This window comes from Schistocerca nitens, chromosome 8 (assembly GCF_023898315.1).
Source record: "Schistocerca nitens isolate TAMUIC-IGC-003100 chromosome 8, iqSchNite1.1, whole genome shotgun sequence".
Classification (NCBI taxonomy): Eukaryota; Metazoa; Arthropoda; class Insecta; order Orthoptera; family Acrididae; genus Schistocerca; species Schistocerca nitens.
This window is the reverse complement of record NC_064621.1, coordinates 95,356,889-95,363,903: the sequence shown is the minus strand read 5'-3', so window position 1 is coordinate 95,363,903 and position 7,015 is coordinate 95,356,889.

Here is a 7,015-nt window from a genome sequence, read left to right as displayed (position 1 = left end):
TTATTATATATTCATGTAGTATGTAAAAAAATATGAATATTTTAGTTGGACCACGATTTTCGCTTTGTGATAGATGGCGCTGTAATAGTCACAAATGTATAAGTACATTCCGTCAGTGCGGACGGTACTTGCTTCGTGATACATTATCCGGGTTAAAATGGACCGTTTACCACTTGCGGAAAAGGTCGATATCGTGTTGATGTATGGCTATTGTGATCCAAATGCCCAACGGGCGTGTGCTATGTATGCTGCTCGGTATCCTGGACGACATCATCCAAGTGTCCGGACCGTTCGCCGGATAGTTACGTTATTTAAGGAAACAGGAAGTGTTCCGCCACATGTGAAACGTCAACCACGACGTGCAACAAATGATGATGCCCAAGTAGGTGTGTTAGTTGCTTTTGCGGCTAATCTGCACATCAGTAGCAGACAAATTGCCCGAGAATCGGGAATCTCAAAAATGTCGGTGTTCAGAATGCTACATCAACATCGATTGCACCCATACCATATTTCTATGCACCAGGAATTGCATGGCGACGACTTTGAACGTCGTGTACAGTTCTACCACTGGGCACAAGAGAAATTACGGGACGATGACAGATTTTGTGCACGCGTTCTATTTAGCGACGAAGCGTCATTCACCAACAGCGGGAACGTAAACCGGTGTAATATGCACTATTGGGCAACGGGAAATCCACGATGGTTGCGACAAGTGGAACATCAGCGATCTTGGCCGGTTAATGTATGGTGCGGCATTATGGGAGGAAGGATAATTGGCCCCCATTTTATCGATGGCAATCTAAATGGTGCAATGTATGCTGATTTCCTACGTAATGCTCGCGTGCGGTTGAAGCGGTACTGAATAGCATATTTCATGATAGATGGATTGGTCGTCGAAGCACCATACCAAGGCCCGCACGTTCACCGGATCTGATGTCCCCGGATTTCCTTCTGTGGGGAAAGTTGAAGGGTATTTGCTGCCGGCCAGAGTGGCCGTGCGGTTCTAGGCGCTACAGTCTGGACCTCTCCGGTGGCAGGTTCGAATCCTGCCTCGGGCATGGATGTGTGTGATGTCCTTACGTTAGTTAGGTTTAATTAGTTCTAAGTTCTAGGCGACTGATGACCTCAGAAGTTAAGTCGCATAGTGCTCAGAGCCATTTTTGATGTTTGCTATCGTGATCCACCGTCAACGCCTGACAACATGCGTCAGCGCATTGTCAATGTATGTGCGAACATTACGGAAGGCGAACTACTCGCTATTGAGAGGAATGTCGTTACACGTATTGCCAAATGCATTGAGGTTGACGGACATCATTTTGAGCATGTATTGGATTAATGTGGTATTTACAGGTAATCACGCTGTAACAGCATGCGTTCTCAGAAATGATAAGTTCACAAAGGTACATGTATCACATTGGAACAACCGAAATAAAATGTTCAAACGTACCTTCGCTCTGTATTTTAATTTAAAAAAACCTACCTGTTACCAACTGTTCGTCTAAAATTGTGAGCCATATGTTTGTGATTATTACAGCGCCATCCATCACAAAGCGAATAAAGTGTTCCAACTAAAACATCCATATTTCTTTACGTACCACACGAATATGTAATAAAAAATGGGAGTTCCTATTTAAATCCGTTTGAGCTATGGCAGCGCCATCTAGCGGGTCGACCATAGCGCCATCTGGTTTCCCCCTTCAAGCTAGACAAGTTTAGTTTTTTGTAGTTTTTTCGTTTGACGCTTATTTCGTGAGATACTTGGCCTGGTCACGATCAATGGACCACCCTGTATAGTTTTCAGAGTATCTATAGCCTACGTCAGTTCTGTTGTTTTTAGAGCATCGAGTAAAAATTAAAGTAAATCGGCCAACAAATTTTTGAGATGTATACAAATGTCCCGTCTGCTGCCAAACCCTCTGCGTGGAAGAAAACAAAACAGCACATAGTTATGTCTAGAATTTATCTTTAAAATTATATGTAAGGAGAAAGATAATATATATGTGAATCAATTTGTCTCATTGTTTAAATGCACTGATCCTGTAACTAAAACTGTCTGTAAGAAAGAAAAATGAAACTCCCATTTTCAGAGATCCGCTTTACCTTTCTCTCAGTTGGTTTTAACAGAAAACCTGGACATTGTTGTTTCAAAAAGATATGTAGCCCCATATATATATATATATATATATATATATATATATATATCGAAAAGATCTTGACCTATTTACTTCAATTTTTGAACGATACTCTAACAAACATTCAGTTAAACATAGGCTCTATATCTTTTTAAACAACAATGTATAGGTGTCCTGTTAAAACCAACTGAGAGAAAGATACAGCTATGCTCTGAAAATGGGAGTTTTCTTTTTCTTCCTTACAGACAGTTTTAATTACAATATCAGGGTATTTAAACAATGAGACTAGTTGATTCTCACATATATTATCTTTCTTCTTATATACAAATTTAAGGAAAAACGCAAGACATAAATATGTATCGTTTTGTTTTCTTCCACACAGTTGGTTTTGACAACAGAAGGAAATTTGTGTATATTTCTTTTCGGATTGGGGTTATTATACCACTACGGAAAATGGATCTTCCAATATTTTGTAATCTTACCTGTTTGCTGACGAAAACAATGCTTAATATTGTTATTGAAGGTACCATCATCACAGATGCAACACTGGGAGAGGTCTCTCATACACTCTGCGCCAATTATCCCACCGATTTAGCCATTCATATCAAGGGACTTTAGTTCCCAATCAAGGATTAGGTGACAAGAAGAATAAACGAGGCTCAGAGAGAGAGGGGAGAAAGATGACAGTGTGGGGGGGGGGGGGATGGTCGCAGTGAATGGGAGAAGGACATGGATAGGGGGTTGGGGAGGAGGAAGTGGTGAGTGGTGGGAGAGAGACAGGGGAGAGGAGGAGATTGACAGGGAGGGGAGGGATGGGGTGATGGTCTGAGGGGGAGGAGGAGGAGGAGATTGACAAACAGAGAGGGAGTAGGAGATGAACAAAGAGAAGGAGGAGGAAAAGGACATTATGACATAAAGAAAGTTACATACATGTTTAGCAATTGCGAAATATTGCCAGGTTCGCTAGTATAGCATATATTTACGTTACTGGGCAAATGGCGGGATGTCGTCCGGTGGTACACAGTTTTGTGCTGGTCAGTGGTCTTATGTTCTGACTTATGAGTGTGTAAAACATTGTTAAATGGAACTCGAGGCAGCTATAGAAATTCTCAAATTATATCTCTATTCAGAGCTAAACTATTTTAGCTGGAAGAAAAAAATGAATTTTTCTGTTCACCTGTGTGGTTTACACCCGTCAACTGAACAAATGTCCGGTGTGTGAAGCTGTGCAGCACCTCTGAGCTCAGAGTCTGAGGGTTAATTATAATATACAGTGCCAAATATTGCAGAAAGTCGGATTATCTACATCTATGTCTACATCTATAAGCAGCAGGGGGACTTTTTTGTACCACTGTCACGTCCCCCTTTTCGTGTTCCGGTCGTGAATGGTTCATGGGAATGATTGATGCTGGTGAATCTCCGTGTAGGCTGGAATCTCTCTAACGTTATATTGATGGCCTTTTTCTGATGTATACGTAGGAGTAACCTCTATACTGGTTGGCGCTTGCAGGAACGTATGCTCGCGGAAGTTTAAAGATAGACCATAGGTCTGTTGCATACTATCAAAGATCCCAGTGAGCTGTCATTTGCAGCAGTCAGAAGCAGAGCAGGGAAACAATAGCAGTGCACCCCAACTGCTTGGACTCAGATGGGTGGAGCATCATTTAAGTGGACACAGAAGCGGTATAAGATCATTACTTTAGGTGGATTTCAAACCCAGACAACGAACAGAAATCATCAACAAATAGTCGTTCGATGACGCACCTACAGTGAAATATAGAGACTACATTAAACTTGGTCTTCAAAACGTATGTTGGGCCACAAAAAGACAAAGGTAGAATGGAGCTCTGGTTTCATATGGGAACAGTTATAGGAACCTCAACCATGTCGGAGCGTGTTGATTTGTATAAACAGAGGATAATCTTCGTTTCTGGGATAGCCTTTTATCACCATAGTTGGGTTAGACAAAAACTCAGACAAACGATTAAGGGTGCAGTAATGTCATATCTTATGTAGATCCTAAACACTGCAGAAATCAAAATCAGGATGTAAGGACCACACAATCATTTCTCTGCCGCAATCCAGTCAGTCCATATCGTATAACCATGTTCGAAGCGCATAATCATGAGAAATCTCAATAATTCCAGGGTTTTCTGTAGCCAGATATGGCCGGCCGTTGTGGCCGAGTGGTTCACTTCAGTCCAGAACCGCGCTGCTGCTACGGTCGCAGGTTCGAATCCTGCCTCGGGCATGGACGTGTGATGTCCTTAGGTTAGTTAGGTTTAAATTGTTCTAAGTCTAGGGGGACTGATGACCTCGGATGTTAAGTTCCATAGTGCTCAGAGCCGTTTGAACCGTTTGTAGCCAAATATGATACAGTTAGTGAAGTGATACCAAAAAGAAATCATTGCTCCGCCATTGAGGGCACGCGACTGGTTTTTCGTCCAGCTCAATTGCCTGTCTACACTACGCTGATGGTATACCTTCTGTTGGGAAATCTAAACACGATTAGACCAAGAGACAAATAAATTATCACATGAGCAAAACCCAGTCTTGAAACATGATCATTTTATCAAAGCCCAGCAGAATATACCTTCCTCATCATTAGACGCGAAAGGCAACGCATTGTTGACGGAGCCATCCGACTTTGTCCGTCGCCATCTATATCATTTGGTTGTGGTTGCTATCTTCCCTGTATCGTGTTACTCAACATCATTTTCTTGTTAATTTCTTTTAGTGTTTGTTAATTAAATGTTCTTTCAGTCCAAGATGTTTTTAGGTTCTTCTCCATATCTACATATCTATTGCTTCAAAGTTTTTCTCGTCTTCTTCCCTCAGAATCCACCTTTCACAACAATAGCTTAAAATGTTTTGAAGAATTTATTCCTTGTTTCTTTACTAGTGTAGTTCTTTGTTGATAAGTTACACTTATATCTGAATGCTCCTTTAGTCATCGCAAAAATTCTTCCATTATCCACTGTACTTCTGTTGTCATCTGTTACTGTTCTTCCCAAGTAACAAATTTCATTTACATGCCTGCACTAACGTTTTATTTCCTGCCTTAATGTGTGCCCTCATTTTTCTGTTCTGTTTATCTATCATCATTATTTTAGTATTGCTAATGTTTATTTTCTGTTTATGATTATGAAATGTGTAACAAGAAATTTTACCATACCGTTCATGTCCTGTACAGAATCTGCTAAGATTACTATACCATCAGCAAATATAATGTATTTGTTTACCATTAAATTTGATCCCCGTTGCTGCTGTTCCTCGTAGTTTGTGTTACATTTTCTGTAAGTTAATTAAATACAGTAAATAAGGAGAGAGAGAGAAAGAGAGAACAGCTTTTTCGGACACCTCTTCTTATTCTAACGTCTTTCTTAGTGCATTGATGTCTACTTCAATGCCGGCCGGAGTGGCCGTGCGGTTCTAGGCGCTACAGTGTGGAGCCGAGCGACCGCTACGGTCGCAGGTTCGAATCCTGCCTCGGGCATGGATGTGTGTGATGTCATTAGGTTAGTTAGGTTTAATTAGTTCTAAGTTCTAGGCGACTGATGACCTCAGTAGTTAAGTCGCATAGTGCTCAGAGCCATTTTCTACTTCAGTGTTATGGTTTTCCTGTAGACTGAGAATCAGAGTGTTACTTTTGGAGCAAGAATATATTTTACTCGGTTTTCGAAATAGTAGTTTTTAATCCATTCTATCACAAGTCCTTATTTAGGTGCATGAACGCGACGTATGTTTCCCTGCTCAACTCATTTCTTCATTTTTATCTACTAGATTAATTTTTCTTCCTCTCTGTACAAACAATGTATTTACAGCAATAAACCTGATTACAGATTTAACAAAAACCATTTAATTTAGGGCTGAAGAACATAATCAGAAATAAAACACGGCATGAGATTCATTACATAACGTTAGTGATGAAGTGTATTCTACACAGGTGACGATGTACCACTGGGACCTGCCGCAAGCGCTTCAGTACATCGGTGGATGGCGAAACCCACTCCTCGCCGACTACCTCGTGGAGTACGCCAGAGTGCTGTTTGAAAACTTTGGAGACAGCGTGAGTACCGTCACGTTCACCGTTTCTCACGTGGGTTTCTCCCTGTTGTGACACGCCTCTGGCAGCCCTGGTCCTGCAGGTGAAGTGGTGGATCACATTCAACGAACCGGTCAGTTTCACCGGTGGCTACGGCTCTTCCGGTCTTCAGGCGCATTCGCAGAACGCGTCTGGCATCGGTGACTACCTGGCCACACACACCGTGATCAGGGCCCATGGGCTAGTATATCACCTCTACGATGAACAGTACAGAGCCACGCAGAACGGTGTGTTTTTTATTCAAGCCAAATTTCATTTTTACTGAGTGTCTTGTTCGTCAGTATCATTATTGTTGTGTCTAGACAAAACTACTTGCGTCTGGCCATCGCTATGGAGTTTTTTGATTGCTCTGGGAGAAGACTTATCGAACTAGAGAACATGTTACACAAATGAGTAAAAGATTTATTTGAGTTCGAGACCGCTGTTTGTACAGGACTGCTTGATAATTTACAACTGTCACTGCGTATGAAAGATGCACAGATTAACAAACGGTTCTCTTGCAGTACAAAATGCACCATTTGCGGAAACGTATTTCATCAGACTTATAACTGACACTGTCGTACACGATGTTGGTGATTGCCATAGCTGAGGTCTGTGACTGGCCTGAGCTCTTGCATGCTCGACACTGTGTTGAACACAGTGCGAGGGAGATGGCATACTGAGAGGGAGGGCGTGTCTTTCGAGTGTCCCCCAATAGTTGTTGCAGACTGCAGTGAGCCCTCACTGTCTGTGCCACTGATCCGTGTTGCTGCATTTGGTGTGGCACTGCAATCTCTGG